This window comes from Aquarana catesbeiana, linkage group LG13 (assembly GCF_042186555.1).
Source record: "Aquarana catesbeiana isolate 2022-GZ linkage group LG13, ASM4218655v1, whole genome shotgun sequence".
NCBI lineage: Eukaryota > Metazoa > Chordata > Amphibia > Anura > Ranidae > Aquarana > Aquarana catesbeiana.
Window position 1 is genome coordinate 80,841,257 of NC_133336.1, and position 15,529 is coordinate 80,856,785.

The 15,529-nt window shown below is 41.7% G+C and overlaps 1 protein-coding gene across 9 annotated transcripts in view; it reads left to right on the top strand.

The window, feature by feature from the left end:
• DPF3 (double PHD fingers 3) overlaps positions 1 to 15,529 on the top strand; it is a 458,181-nt gene that overhangs the window by 265,163 nt on the left and 177,489 nt on the right. The window lies entirely within an intron of this gene.

Consider the following 15,529-nt stretch of genomic DNA (forward strand, 5'->3'; position numbering starts at 1 on the left):
TTGAAACATTCAGAAGTTTAGAAATCCTTCTGTAACCAATGCCATCAGTGTGTTTTGCAACAATAAGGTTGCAAAGGTCTCGAGAGAGCTCTTTGCTTTTACCAATCATAAAATGTTTTTTGTGTGATACCTTGGTAATGAGACACCTTTTTAGAGGCCATCAATTGGGACTGAACCAGCTGATATTAATTTGCACTGACATGGTGCAGGATTGCTTTCTAATTACTGATAGATTCAGCTGGTGTCTTGGCTTTTTGTGTCTTTTTGCACCTCCCTTTCTTCATGTGTTCAATACTTTTTCCCTTTGTCATTCAATTTTATTACGCAACTTAATTTCTGAACTTTGTTTTGGTCTCTCTGTATGTATGGATTGCATGGGTTGTTACCAACATGTGATGAAAATTTCATGTCAATAGCACCTTTAGAAATATATTTACCTAGAAAAATGGTGACGTGTGTACCACTTATTTTACCTGCTGTATCTATTTGAACAGGAATGATGCATGTTTTTATTAACAAAATTGTCAATATCTGGTGTAGAATATAATTATATATACAGTGAAAAATAGTGTTACGCTACTCAGTGTTATATCTATAGCACAACACTATTTCTCACTGTATATTGCTTTTGGTGTGGGAATGCATTAAGTGTTTTGCTGCAACCCATCAACTCCTTCCCGCGGACGGTATAAATATATGCTGCTTCATTGGACTGGGCTTTTTTCCGTGGGTCTGCATATATGCGTATCTCTCTTTTTCCTGGGAGCGCGCTCCCTGCACAGAGATCGGGCTCTGACCGAGAGCCCTGGGTATTGTACTAACGTTCGGGACCCGGGCAGGGTTGCCAACCTTCCGCAACTTTTTTTTTTTTACTGACAGAACATGGAAATTTTACTGACAGCACTTTTTTTTTTACTAGCAACCTGAAAATGTCAAAGCTTCTATTATAAACGAAAACAATTGATATTTAAACAGTATGCACACAATCTGCAAACACTGACAAGTAATTGCCCTGGTTTACATTTAAAAACTCAACACAGCATGACAAATTATCAGCCACCCTGCTGGGATACATTTTAAAAACAAGTTCTGTTATGCATGCCAAAGAGAGCAATGGGCATGACCAGATTGTTTTTAATAATGGAAGTGGCCTAAAAGAGGATGATTAAACAGAACCGCTTCCTGACCACCTACCTCAAAATGAACATAGCAGCTGCCTGGGTGTGTGCACGTTGCCATGGCCTCGATGCTTGGCTTCATAGTGCAGCAATTTAACCTCGACATGTCAAGTTTCACAGACAGCATCACCCGTCAAACTTGCCCATTGAACTCACATTGTGATACAGTATTTCAATGCAAAATTCCCATTTGGCTGGGAAAAAAACATGCTCAGGAGGCAATAATATCACCTCCTGCACTAATAGTGAGATCGTTTTAAAGGGGCAATAAATACTAGGAGTGTGTGTTAAGTACAGAGTGCAGGGTTCAGGTGTGCGCTACATACAGAGTGCAAGGTTCAGGGGTGCACTGCGTACAGAATGCAGAGTACAGGGGTGCCCTCTCCCCCAGTACAGTGCTCTATTCCTACCCCCAAATCCCCCTTCTCGAGAATACCTGATAAAGAACTGCGGTTGCAGAAGAGCAGGATAGGTTACTCAGGAGGAGAGTGTAGTGTAGCTGCGATGCATGTGGAGCTGTGGGCACAGGCTTCAGGAGCTGTTGCTGCCAGACAAGCATTGGGTTCCAACTACCTATCTATGCAGAGAAGGCAGCAGGTGGAGCACAGTTGAGATCACTCCACAGGCCAGAACTAGAGGTACAGGATCAGCAAAAGTGACCGCCTGCTCATTCCTCTGCTGGCTCCAGCCTGCTTCTATTTAGAATTATACTCAGCTGGGTCAAAACGCTGCCTGGATTGGTGGCTGCTGGTGCTGCATCAAGCTGTCAAGGGGTTCTTTCCTACACTTGCTGAGCCAACACTAACCTCCCTGAAAAAAATTACACATTTTTACAGACATAAAATTTCTCTAATGGACATTCGCTGATTTTTGAAAACTCTTAGAAAATTTGCTGACACTTGGCAAACCTGGACTCCCAGTCTCAGGTCATCTGATCACTGTGATAGCCTGTGATTGGCTATCACAGCCATCAGTCAACGTGACCCCACCCCTGTTTTTTCTTCCTCTTACTAATGGAGAGAAAGATACATGGCATCTTCCTCTCTTTACAAAAAAATAAAGAAAAAAATCGATATAGATCAATGTTAGATATACAGTATCTCACAAAAGTGAGTACACCCCTCACATTTTTTGCAAATATTTTATCATATCTTTTTATGTGACAACACTGAAGAAATTACAATTTGCTACAATGTAAAGTAGTGAGTGTACAGCTTGTATAACAGTGTAAATGTGCTGTCCCCTCAAAATAACTCAACACACAGCCATTAATGTCTAAACTGCTCACAACAAAAGTGAGTACACTCCTTAATGAAAATGTCAAAATTGGGCCCAATTAGCGATTTTTACTCCCAGTGTCATGTGACTCGTTAGTGTTACAAGGTTTCAAGTGTGTTAAATTTGGTGATATCGCTCTCACTCTCTCATACTGGTCACTGGAAGTTCAACATGGCACCTCATGGCAAAGAACTCTCTGAGGATCTGAAAAAAAAGAATAGTTGCTCTACATAAAGATGGCCTAGGCTATATGAAGATTGCCAAAACCCAGAAACTGAGCTGCAGCACGGTGGCCAAGACCATGCAGTGATTTAACAGCACAGATTCCATTCAGAACAGGCCTCACCATGGTCGACCAAAGAAGTTGAGTGCACGTGCTCAGCGTCCTATCCAGAGGTTGTCGTTGGGAAATAGACGTATGAGTGCTGCCAGCATTGCTGCAGAGGTTAAAGGGGTGGGGGGTTAGACTGTCAGTGCTCAGACCATATTCCGCATACTGCATCAAATTGACCTGCATGGCTGTCGTCCCAGAAGGAAGCCTCTTCTAAAGATGATGCACAAGAAAAGCCGCAAACAGTTTGCTGAAGACAAGCAGATGAAGGATATGAATTACTGGAACCATGTCCTGTCTTATGAGACCAAGATATACTTATTTGGTTCAGATGGTGTCAAGTGTGTGTGACTGCAACCAGGTGAGGAGTACAAAGACAAGTGTGTCTTGCCTACAGTCAAGCATGGTGGTGGGAGTGTCGTGGGCTGGTGGTGCATGAGTGCTGCCGGCACAGGGGAGCTACAGTTAATTGAGGGAACCATGAATGGCAACATGTACTGTGACATACTGAAGCAGAGCATGATCCCCTCCCTTCGGAGACTGGGACGCAGGGCAGTATTCCAACATGATAACGACCCCAAACACACCTCCAAGACGACCACTGCCTTGCTAAAGAAGCTGAGGGTAAAGGTGATGGACTGGCCAAGCATGTCTCCAGAACTAAACCCTATTGAGCATCTCTGGGGCATCCTCAAATGGAAGGTGGAGTAGCACAGGGTGTAAGAAAGGGTTATAACCTCTGTAAGATTTTTTTTCGCCATCTGTGTCCCATTGTAGAGATTTCCATTTACTTCCTGTCCCATAGTTAAACAGGAAGTGAGAGCAAATCCCTGCAAATTAAGGGAATTTCTTGGGACCCCCAGGTCACCAGAACTAGTGTGCCCATTGGAAGATTTTCCCTCTATTACTTTTCTTTTTTTTAAAGTTCTGTTTATTGAAAATTTTCACTGTGAAAGTAAAAAACAGGGCCTTTGGGGCATACCCTGGGCCAATTGGTGCACATAGCCATATGCATAACAGTGTACAACTCACCATGCATCTCTAAACTAAAAAGAAAAGGCCGATGGCCAAATGCTGCGCTAAAAATTGATATTTAAACTAAGATTTAACGAAAAATCTAAAGATGAGCAGCCACACCAGGAGTTAAATACAAAACCCAAAATTAAATCCAAAAATATTATTAGCGTAGCGCTATATATAAGGTAAAACCAAAATATACAACAAAGTAAAATAAATAAATATAAAATTGCCAATGCTAATGGAATGCCTTGGTGGAGTGAAATAAAATTGAAATAATAATCACATATACCATACCAGTGAGTATATTAATAAACCCCACAAATGGATATATATATCAGTGCTGTGAGAATATACCCCACCAACAAATGTAAAAATAACTCGTGCTGTGAAAATCACTTAATTGAAAGAGGCTATAACAAGATTGATGTGCGCATATGAGCCCCATTTCAAAACAAATATGTCAAAAATAGATTTATAAATTCACAAGTGCAATATCAAAATGATTGTGGTGAAAAGAGTTATTCAAAAATATAAATGTTCAAAAAAAAGTCCCAAAAGAGAAGAATCCATCAGTGGGAATATGTTTCCGTGATGAGAGGAGAAAATCCCTTATCCAGTGAGAAACGGAACACCCAAGGTGAATAAATTGGCTCCTTACCGGATAGAAAGACCAATACGTTGGTCTCACCAAGCTCAGGGAATTAAGGTCTCCCAAAAGACCATATGGACAGATGGTAGAAAGGGCTTCAGTATCGCCAGAAGGCATCAGAAAGACCAGAGCTCATCCGTCTCAAGTTGGTAGTGTCACTGGTACTTTCTGAATTGCTCCCGAATGTATTTGCATGCAGCAGTGTTTTTGTAGCGCTCTGGGCCATGCAGGTGGCGTAGTTCTCGCAGAAGATCACGAAATATGTGCACAGGACTTCTAAGAGCAGCCATCAAACTAAACATTTTAACTAAACAAAAGACAAAAAAACAAAAACAAAACAACCACAAAATCGGTACCCAGGTTTCGCATGGTATGATGATGGCAGGAGATATCTGTTCCTGCAGGACTACTTCTCTCCCTCTTTTGTCTGAGCTGGACTTCACAAGAACAGTTAGGATTAAGTGTGAACATATGACCTCTGGACTAAGACCACCTGGGGCATGGACCTCAGAACTCAACAGGGCCAGGTAAGCATGGAGGGTATCTAACCAGGGCGATCCCCAATGGGCTGATCATCCGTCGTAGACTCAGAGTCTGTCCACAGGTGCCAGATATTTTCATATTTTTGGGGGCATCCTCGGGACAAATATGTTGCTTTATAGAGGGGTATCATTGTATTGATTAGCTTTTTCCATGAGGACAGGGTAGGGGGGACAGCTGACTTCCATTTTAGTACTACAGTCAGGTCCATAAATATTGGGACATCGACACAATTCTAATCTTTTTGGCTCTATACACCACCACAATGGATTTGAAATGAAACAAACAAAATGTGCTTTAACTGCAGACTTTCAGCTTTAATTTGAGGGTATTTAAATCCAAATCAGGTGAACAATGTAGGAATTACAACAGTTTGTATATGTGCCTCCCACTTTTTAAGGGACCAAAAGTAATGGGACAATTGGCTACTTAGCTGTTCCATGGCCAGGTGTGTGTTACTCCCTTATTATCCTATTTACAAGGAGCAGATAAAAGGTCCAGAGTTCATTTAAAGTGTGCTATTTGCATTTGGAATCTGTTGCTGTCAACTCTCAATGAGAGATCCAAAGAGCTGTCACTATCAGTGAAGCAAGCCATTATTAGGCTGAAAAAACAAAACAAACCCATCAGAGAGATAGCAAAAACATTAGGTGTGGCCAAATCAACTGTTTGGAACATCCTTAAAAAGAAAGAACGCACCGGTGAGCTAAGCAACACCAAAAGACCCGGAAGACCACGGAAAACAACTGTGGTGGATGACCAAAGAATTCTTTCCCTGGTGAAGAAAACAACCTTCACAACAGTTGGCCAGATCAAGAACACTCTCCAGGAGGTAGGTGTATGTGTGTCAAAGTCAACAATCAAGAGAAGACTTCACCAGAGTGAATACAGAGGGTTCACCACAAGATGTAAACCATTGGTGAGCCTCAAAAACAGGAAGGCCAGATTAGAGTTTGCAAAGCAACATCTAAAAAAAGCCTTCACAGTTCTGGAACATCATCCTATGGACAGATAAGACCAAGATCAACTTGTACCAGAGTGATGGGAAGAGAAGAGTATGGAGAAGGAAAGGAACTGCTCATGATCCAAAGCATACCACCTCATCAGTGAAGCATGGTGGTGGTAGTGTCATCACCTCATCAGTGAAGCATGGTGGTGGTAGTGTCATGGCATGGGCATGTATGGCTGCCAATGGAACTAGTTCTCTTGTATTTATTGATGATGTGACTGCTGACAAAAGCAGCAGGATGAATTCGGAAGTGTTTCGGGCAATATTATCTGCTCATATTCAGCAAAATGCTTCAGAACTCATTGGACGGCGCTTCACAGTGCAGATGGACAATGACCCAAAGCATACTGCAAAAGCAACCAAAGAGTTTTTTAAGGGAAAGAAGTGGAATGTTACGCAATGGCCAAGTCAATCACCTGACCTGAATCCGATTGAGCATGCATTTCACTTGCTGAAGACAAAACTGAAGGGAAAATGCCCCAAGAACAAGCAGGAACTAAAGACAGTTGTAGTAGAGGCCTGGCAGAGCATCACCAGGGATGAAAACCAGCGTCTGGTGATGTCTGTGTTCCAGACTTCAGGCTGTAATTGACTGCAAAGGATTTGCAACCAAGTATTAAAAAGTGAAAGTTTGATGCATGATTGTTAATCTGTCCCATTACTTTTGGTCCCTTAAAAATTCTGCAATTAAAGCACATCTTGTTCCTTTTCATGTCAAATTCATTGTGGTGGTGTATAGAGCCAAAATTATTACAATTGTGTCGATGTCCCAATATTTATGGACCTGACTGTATGTACAGGAGCCGGTCGGGAAGCGGTTAATGAAAAGCTGGTTATTACACTTCATGATACTGCTGTTTGGCTTGAAAGGGTTGGATATTGGATTCAATATCTTCAAACTCCTGTATAGGGAGTACTCTGGTGGGTGTCGGAGGTTCAGACGGAGTGGAGATCTTGATTTCTTTTATTTCCTCTAGTTTTTTTCTTTTCTTCTTTTTACTCCCCCCCCCCCCATCTTTTCTTCCCCATCTGCTCTTTCCATCTATTCCATGAGGGTGGTTGGGCTTGGAAAGCCCCCTTTCCCTGTGTCTCTTTTTTAAGCAAAGTGCTTTTTAAATGTATGGTTAGAGGACAATGTTTTTGTGTTTATTGGTATTCGCTATTCTCTCCCTGCCCCTATAGGCTGGGCGAGTGGAGGAGGGGTTTCCCTCATAGTGATGCTCGCTTCTTCCCCCACTGTATAGCCTATATTGTCATTCCCAATTTGGGTCCCCCCCCCCCCCCTTTTTTTTATCTTAAAAGCTTTTAACGTTAATGCAAATTCCTACTGGTAATCTTATAATGGTCAGTGTGTATCTTTACAGTTTACTATTGTAGTCATTTCTAATTAGGGTTGTATGCCATCTGCGTTGCGGTTTTGCACTTTGTTTACTCTTAGATGATTCAAGCAAGGCCGGCTGTAGGCCTTATTTTTATGTTTATGTTTCACTTTACCTTTTGTAAAACACTTTCAATAAAAAACTATTTAATACTTTTTGTAATATTTGATGGTGTAGCTGCCTGTGCTCTTCCTATTAGGCAAATAAATTTTGTAGCAAAATTTGCACTTTTTCAATTAAAATTATTTTTGGGGTTTTATAATATGGTAACAGCAAAAAGTATGCTCATGTACAGGCCACATTATCAGTAAAGTTGTATTCAAACATCGTTTCAACCAGCAAATGACCTAGGTTTAGACAGCCGTCAATGCTCGAAAGAAAATTCTCTTGATGTTTAACTAGTTGCAGACTTTGGGTGTGCTACACACACACCTAAAAAAACAAAAAAACAAAAAAAAAACACTTCACCGTTGTATATAGGACATGCTTCTGGGACCCCTTCCCTCCCAGTATAAAATTGTCAAAAAGGTTAATCAAAGCTGGCATTACTATATAGTCAGAGGTGGTGTCGGCAGCTGTAGCTGTCAAAAAAGCAGTCTGAATCAGTGTTTATAAATAACACTAGTCAGACACAAAAATACAAAATAACATACTGTTACTTTTGTATCATTCTGTTCATTCATCTGCAGATCAAAGGGATGTCCTTAGATCTGATGTCAGTTAGAGCAACCTGACAAGTAAAAAAAAATGTTTTCCTGCTGCTTTGTTTGTTTCTATTTTATTAACAAATAATATTTAAACTGTTTATGTTTTGTTTGTTAATATGTTTACACATTTATCATACATTTACACATTTTCCATTTTTTTAAAAAAGTGCAAAATTGGGACAAAAAACACCTTATTTCATTTGTAAATAACTTTGCAATGCTTTATACCAGACTCATAATTGTAGTGTCATTTTAAACAGAACCTCGCAGGATGGCAAATCTGAGAGATAATCATTAGAGGTAGGCTTAAGGGGAATTCAGAGTTGGTAAAGCATAAGCAAGCCATGGCTCCCATACTTTGAGGAATTTAGATTTTGGTTATTCTTAAGAATACTGATCGTTTTCTCATTGATCAATGTATTTATGCTGCATGAAAGGGAACAGAAGTTTTTCCCATGTGTAAGCTATCGTCTGTTTAGCAGCAGTAAACAGATATGGGGCTAGTTTTTATTGATGTGAGGAAAGGCTAGGAATAGGTTGATGCAGGAGGGCTAATTTCATGTCTTTAGGGATACTTAGGTGGAATAGGGTTTGGTGTAACTCAAAAGTCCTGGACAAAAATGTAGTTAGTTTTGGGCAGGACGTCCACATATGGAATATCCCCACGTTTACCACAACTATGGAAGCACCTTTCATAGGTAAGGTTGGCAGGAGCTATTCAGGCTTGTATCCTATACCACCTTAAGAGAACCTTATATGCAGATACGCATAATGAACGAACACTTTGCTATGTTCAACAGACTTCACTCTAGTCCTCCAATTCCGCAGGGGTCATAGAGTCTCGCTCCTATTTAGTCACATATGACAATGAGGACAAGGGACCTTTAAGAGTTCAAGGAAGCATATAGGATGGGAGATAAGTCTTGGTGAACCAGGAGAATGAAGGCAATATGTTCAAAGAAGATTTTCTGAAACAGAAACTCTAAAATCTGACACTTGTTACAGATTTTGCGCAGACTCTCAAAGTACTGATACTGTTTCAAAGTGGGGGCCTGATAATGTTCTTGAAGAGAGGCCCAAGAGGGAAAGCTGTGGGAGGTTGGGAAGTGGTGAAGGTGCGTAATCCCATGGGTGGTCCACCATGTAAATGCGGGCACCTGCTCCCATCCTGGAAGAAAAAGGAATATTTACAGATTGGCACGCTAAGGAGGGAATGGCGGAGGTAGTCCCACATGCTATGCTGCATCTGGGGGCTCAGAAGAGGTGAGTGTGATTTATGGGGAACCGCAGCAGAGCCAAAAAAGGAATGTTATTGCAGTTTTCTAAAAATATCCAAGGAGGAGCATCTGAGGTGGCATGTAGCATAGAGAGTTGTGATATTTGTGCTGCTTGATAGTATTTAGCTACGTATGGTACCCCTAAACCTTCCCAAAGTCTGTACTTGTAGAAAGTAGGGTGGTGGACCCGTGGGGGTTTGTAAGCCCAAATAAAAAAAAGTTTGGTTTTGAAGAAGGCTTAAGAAAAAAAGGAGGGGTCCTGGAACACCAGGGTGGGAAGTAATAGAGAAGTTTTGGGATAATGGACATTTTGACTGTATTGAAACAGCCAATCCAGGAGAGGGAAGGTAAGTTTGCTGGTTTTAATGTGATGCAAAGTATAAATAATTTAAGACACTGGGGGTTATTTACGAAAGACAAATCCACTTTGCACTACAAGTGCAAACTACAAGTGCAAAGTGCACTTGAAATTGCACTGAAAGTGCACTTGGAAGTGCAGTTGCTGTAGATCCGAGGGGGACATGCAAGGAAAATAAAAAACAGCATTTTAGCTTGCACACGATTGGATGATAAAATCAGCAGAGCTTCCCCTCATTTCAGATCTACCCCTCAGATTTACTGCGACTGCACTTACAAGTGTACTTTCAGTGCAATTTCAAGTGCACTTTGCACTTGTAGCTTGCACTTGTAGTGCAAAGTGGATTTGCCTTTCGTAAATAACCCCCTATGCATGAGACAATATAATGCAAATAAACCATAGCTAGCACAGAGATTCACATGAAATAAGAGAATAAACATATGTGTTAGGGTTTAAACAGGATAAAATGGCTCTATTGTATGGTCTATGGGTTGTTCACATGTGCATCAACACCATGTGTTTAAGCGCCATATATTCAGCTGTTTTAAAGCCTCATAACCGCTCTTCAGCGCCTGTCATGAATGTTACAATAGGCACCACACAGTGCAGTATACACAAGTGGAAGGATTGTGTTGTGTTAAAAAAACAGCATGTCACAGAGTGCATTACCGTAAATCCTTATTCCTACACATGTCATTCGCTATTATCTTCTTCAACCCGGAGTTCCCACCTGGGTTGGTACCGAAATCATTTTAATGGTGGTTTAATAGGGGGTTATTAAGAATTGGTGATTACCTTAATGGAGACCAAATATACTCTTTACAACACTTTAAAGACAAGATGCAGATACCTTCTAGCAAAATATTCTGATATCAAATTGCATCCTTTGTCAGATGTAAACTCTAATCTAATAGTTGGGCCTCTTACATTTACGACTTTGGAGTAGGGATGGGCGAACGGTTCGGCCCGAGCATAAGCGCGGGCCGAACTTTCTTTGTTCGGTTGTTTGGCGAACAGCAGAACAAACGGGTCGTTTGACCGTTTGTTCGCCCCCCCCCCCCGAACTGACCACAATGCATTGTGGCGCTGAACAGTGCTTTGCAAGCCCTGATTGGCTGAAGCAGTGAAAGCTTCAGCCAATCAGGACACAGAGCACTGTCAGAATCATGATGGGACACTCTCATCATGACTTTATCCAATCATGGCTCATTCCCGCCCCACAGTATAAAAGTATTCTTTCAATGGCAGCCATTTTCAGTGTGATTTTGGCATGGAGAGAGATAGAACAGGGCTCTGTTCAGTGCTATCTGTTAGTGTGCTATACTGTGCTATTTTGCTTCAATTGTCAGTGTAGAATATTAGTTTAGTGGCAGTCTAGGGATAGTGTGGGTGTAGTGAGGAGGAACATCATTCAGCTTTGCATAGTGTGCAGCTAGTGTAGGGACAGCTCATATAGTTTTAATGTAGTATAGTGAGAATGTGTCAGTAATCTTGACATTAGTGTATAGCTAGAGTAGGGATAGTTCAGATAGCATCAGTGTAATGACGGTTGAACACCTATTTGATTGCGTTACTGCCAGTTTAACACCATTTACTTCTGTGTGAGGTACTGCCAGTTTAACGCCATATAGTTTTGTGTGCGTTACGGCCAGTTTAATGCCATATAGTTTTGCGTGCGTTACTGCCAGTTTAACGCCATGTAGTTCTGTGTGCGTTACTGCCAGTTTAACGCCATATAGGTTTGTGCGTTACTGCCAGTTTAATGCCATATAGTTCTGTGTGTATTACTGCCAGTTTAACGTCATATAGTTTTGTGTGCATTACTGCCAGTTTAACGTCATATAGTTTTGTGTGCATTACTGCCATTTTAACGCCATATTGTTTTGCGTGCGTTACTGCCAGTTTAACGCCATATTGTTTTGTGTGCGTTACTGCCAGTTTAACTGATTCCCGCCCGCCGGCCGTCCTTGACTTTGAGCGGTGATATCTGAATGATTCCTGCAGCTACAGGCATCATTCAGATATCGCGATTCCCTACACCATAAGAATGATCATAGCGGCTGTTCCGGCGCTTGATCGTTCTTACGAGTGGCAAGAGGGGACGTGCCTCCCCCTCCCGCCGCCCTCTGGTGCTTCTACCGACTCACCGTTTCCATAGGTGAGTCGGAGACTGGATCTGCCGGCCCCGGATGTTTATCATAGAGATTTCTGGCGGACCAGATGGTCGCCGAAGTCTCTATGATCGTTCGAAGGCCTCTGCATTCAAACAAACGGCGCCACCTCGACTGGGAAGCCGAGATCGTTTTTTTGTTTTTTTTATTTTTTTTATTTCAGGCTTCCCAGCCTAGAGGTGAGACGTGGGGTCTTCTTCACATTATCTCACTGTAAAGAGGGCCAATCATGCCATATTCCTATTACAAGGGCTAAATAAATGGGCAGAATTCAGTTCCAAGACTCTTGACATAGTATAGTACCAACATCCCTAGAATTCAGAAGAAGCAAAAAATGGAGATGGAGGACTTTTAGGGTACATAAAGGATGAACATGCTAGAATCTAAAAATTAAATCATTTATTTCAAAAAGTTTATAAAAAGTGAAAAATACAGTGTATAACACAGTCATAGGTACATACACATTTGCCTATTAAATGACAGCGAAACAGACTGTAATTACATATATATAAATAGGTATCATGTCCACAATTTTCAACATGTTTCGCAGATGTGGCTTCATTAGGAAAGGGACATAATGCTTTATTTAGTAACCATAAAAACATACACTCTTCCAGCCCTTGGTGTATGAGAAGAAAAAAAGAGAAAATACAAAGTTAATACATGATATTTTTCGTTATTTATTATCAACACATATATGACAAAAAAAAAAGTGGGGGGAGAAAGAGAGGGCATTCCACCTCCCATACCTTATGGGGTGTGAGGGTGTACTCAAACAATGTTGCTCACAGGTAATTTGGCAATGCTTGTCCAAACCTTGGTCCCAAGATGGCCAGATCTTCCGTAGGGGGAGATGTAATTTTTGTCCAGAGTCACACAATGGTGCCTGTAACACATAACGTGTATTTAAAATTTACAGGATTTAAATGGGGGGAGGGCATGTTCAAACCAGGCTTCAATTAAACATGAACTCACCCCTAGAGTAGAGAAAACTTGGATAGAGTATTCGCTGGGAGCTCATATGGACGGAATAAAAGGATTGTCCTCAAATTGATATAGCTGCACGTAAACTGCACTTGTATTGAAGAAGTTACAGAAACCGGTAATGATACCTACTGTTCAAAAACTCTCGGTGCCCAGCGGTCATAATAAACCGCGAGACAGTAAAGGTATATACAGCAAGACAAAAGGGTGATCAGCCAGCACATCCAACAGCCAAAAAGTGCAGCTGCAAGGTCAAATCTATCAAAAAAGACAGCAAACAAGGAAAAAGAGAAATTGAGTTACTATTGTAAAGGTAGTAAGGGCTCAGCCATGGTATACAGGCTTTAATCCATATTAAAGGGAATTAGCATATTACTAGCTGGAGCATTAAAGTTACCTGTAACAACCGCCCATTGACACACGAGCTCCCAGAGACTCCCATCATGACCGGCGCCATGATGGGCTTAAATATCCCCCCGTTGGTGCCAAATTACGGCGTGTGACGTCACAGCGTAATGACGCCAACGCGGACGCTAGAATGAGGGTGCGGGAGGCACAGAGAGTGACCCGGAAGTCGGATGTAAAAAGCTGCCGGCGCATGCTATGAGACACCACCCCACACCTGCAGTGCAGACACGGCCTAGAGATGGGGAGTGTCCGCAGGCTGTGTAGGGGGTATACACAGGATACTGTAACCCATATGCACCCACAGGGCGGGCATACAGCAGAATATGGAAGCCCCAACAAAGGGGGAAAAAATATACCAATCCCGCTGTACACCCTCGGGCGTCCGTACGGGGATCTAAGGCCGAAAAAAGAAGGGACTGCCAGGGTGGGCAGCACAGCACAAATTAGTGTATTGTGAAAGAAAAAAAAAAATATAATAAATTTTGTCACATGTGTGTGATATATCTCCTTACAGATATTTTACATCAACTACCAAAATCAAAGCCATCAAATAAATGTTTTTTACATACAATGTATAATACATATTAGTTAATAACAGTACCTCATTATAAGAGGGAAGAAACTGGCAATTGCGTGTCGGAAGGATCCCCTCCGAACCCAGCCCGCTGCATACAAAACAAGATCCCCAAACTCTCAGGGCAAAGTGAGAGACAAGGCAAATGGGGGGAAATTTGTGATGGGGAAAAGGGGGGGAAGGCGAGCCAGTTACAAAAATGGTTTGTAACCGATTCCCTCATTAAGCCCCGGATGCCGAGTTGCCTGTAGTGAATAAATCCATCTGGTCTCTAACTGTAATAACTTCTTATCCAGATCGCCCCCACGTTCCTGTTGGGGTAAATGTTCCAAACTAAAAAAGCCAATGGTTTTGAGATTGAAATTATGGTATAATCCTACATGGCGACTGATGGGTGTCTCCGTCCTGTGTTTTGCAATTAAAGAGACGTGATCCCTAATCCTACAGTATAGAGGACGTTTCGTCTTCCCTATATAGAAGGCTCCGCAGAAGCACTTCATTATATAGACTGAGCCCACTGACTGACAGTTCGTCCTGTATTTAGGGGTCCATGTTGTATTGTCCGGGAGTACAACATTTCTTCCCTCAAGGATGAAGGCGCAAAAATTGCACCTACCACATCGGTAAGTGCCAGGTGTTTGGGGTCTAGCTGTGTCTATATCTTGATAGTGACTGGCCACCAGAATGTCACGTAGTGACCGGGACCTCTTGTACTTGATCTCCGGATACGGTTTAACAAACCTTGAAATTTTCTGGTCTGCTGTCAGCAAATACCAAAATTTGTTGTAGATGTTCCGTATCTTTCTATGTTGTTGATTAAACTTTGTTATGATACGTGTTGGTGTTGTTGTTTTCTCATGTCTAGGTTTGTACAGCAGGGCATGTCTGTTCTGGCAATTCACTCTGTTGAATGCCTTCTTTAGGCATGTCCTGCTGTAACCTCTGCTCAAGAGTCGATCACGCAGTCTATTTGCTTCCCTGTGAAAGTCTTCATGCTGTGTGCAATTTTGTCTGATGTGTAAAAATTTACTACAACGGTATGCTCTTGATTAGTCTCTCAGGATGAGAGCTTGTGGCATGTAGTAAACCATTGCCTACTGATGGTTTCCTAAATAGGGTGGAGCATAGTGCCCCTGACTCATTGATAAAAATTTCCACGTCCAAAAAGGTAATTCTAGACTGATCAAAAGCATAAGTAAATCTGAGATTATAAGTGTTCATTTGCAGACTCTCCAAAAATTTCAATAGACTTTCCTTTGATCCTGCCCAAACCATCAGAACATCGTCAATATAACAGTTCCATAATAGTATCTGACTGATTTCTGCCGATCTGGATTCATCCGAGAACAAATCCCATTCCCACCCCCCAGGTACAGGTTTGCATAAGAGGGGACACATTTGGCCCCCATAGCAACTCTCTGTACCTGGAGGTAGTGGGAACCCTTGAATATGAAAATGTTATGGGTCAAGATAAAGCTCAGTAGTTCAACAACAAAATCATTGTATTTCTGAGAGTCAATATCACGTTCATCTAAAAATTCACGTATGACCTCAACCCCCCTTGTATGCGGTATGGAATTATAAAGGGCTTCAATATCTATCGCAACCAACCAACAACCCAGGGGCAGCACCAATCCATCTGTGATTTTTAGTAGTTCGATAGTAT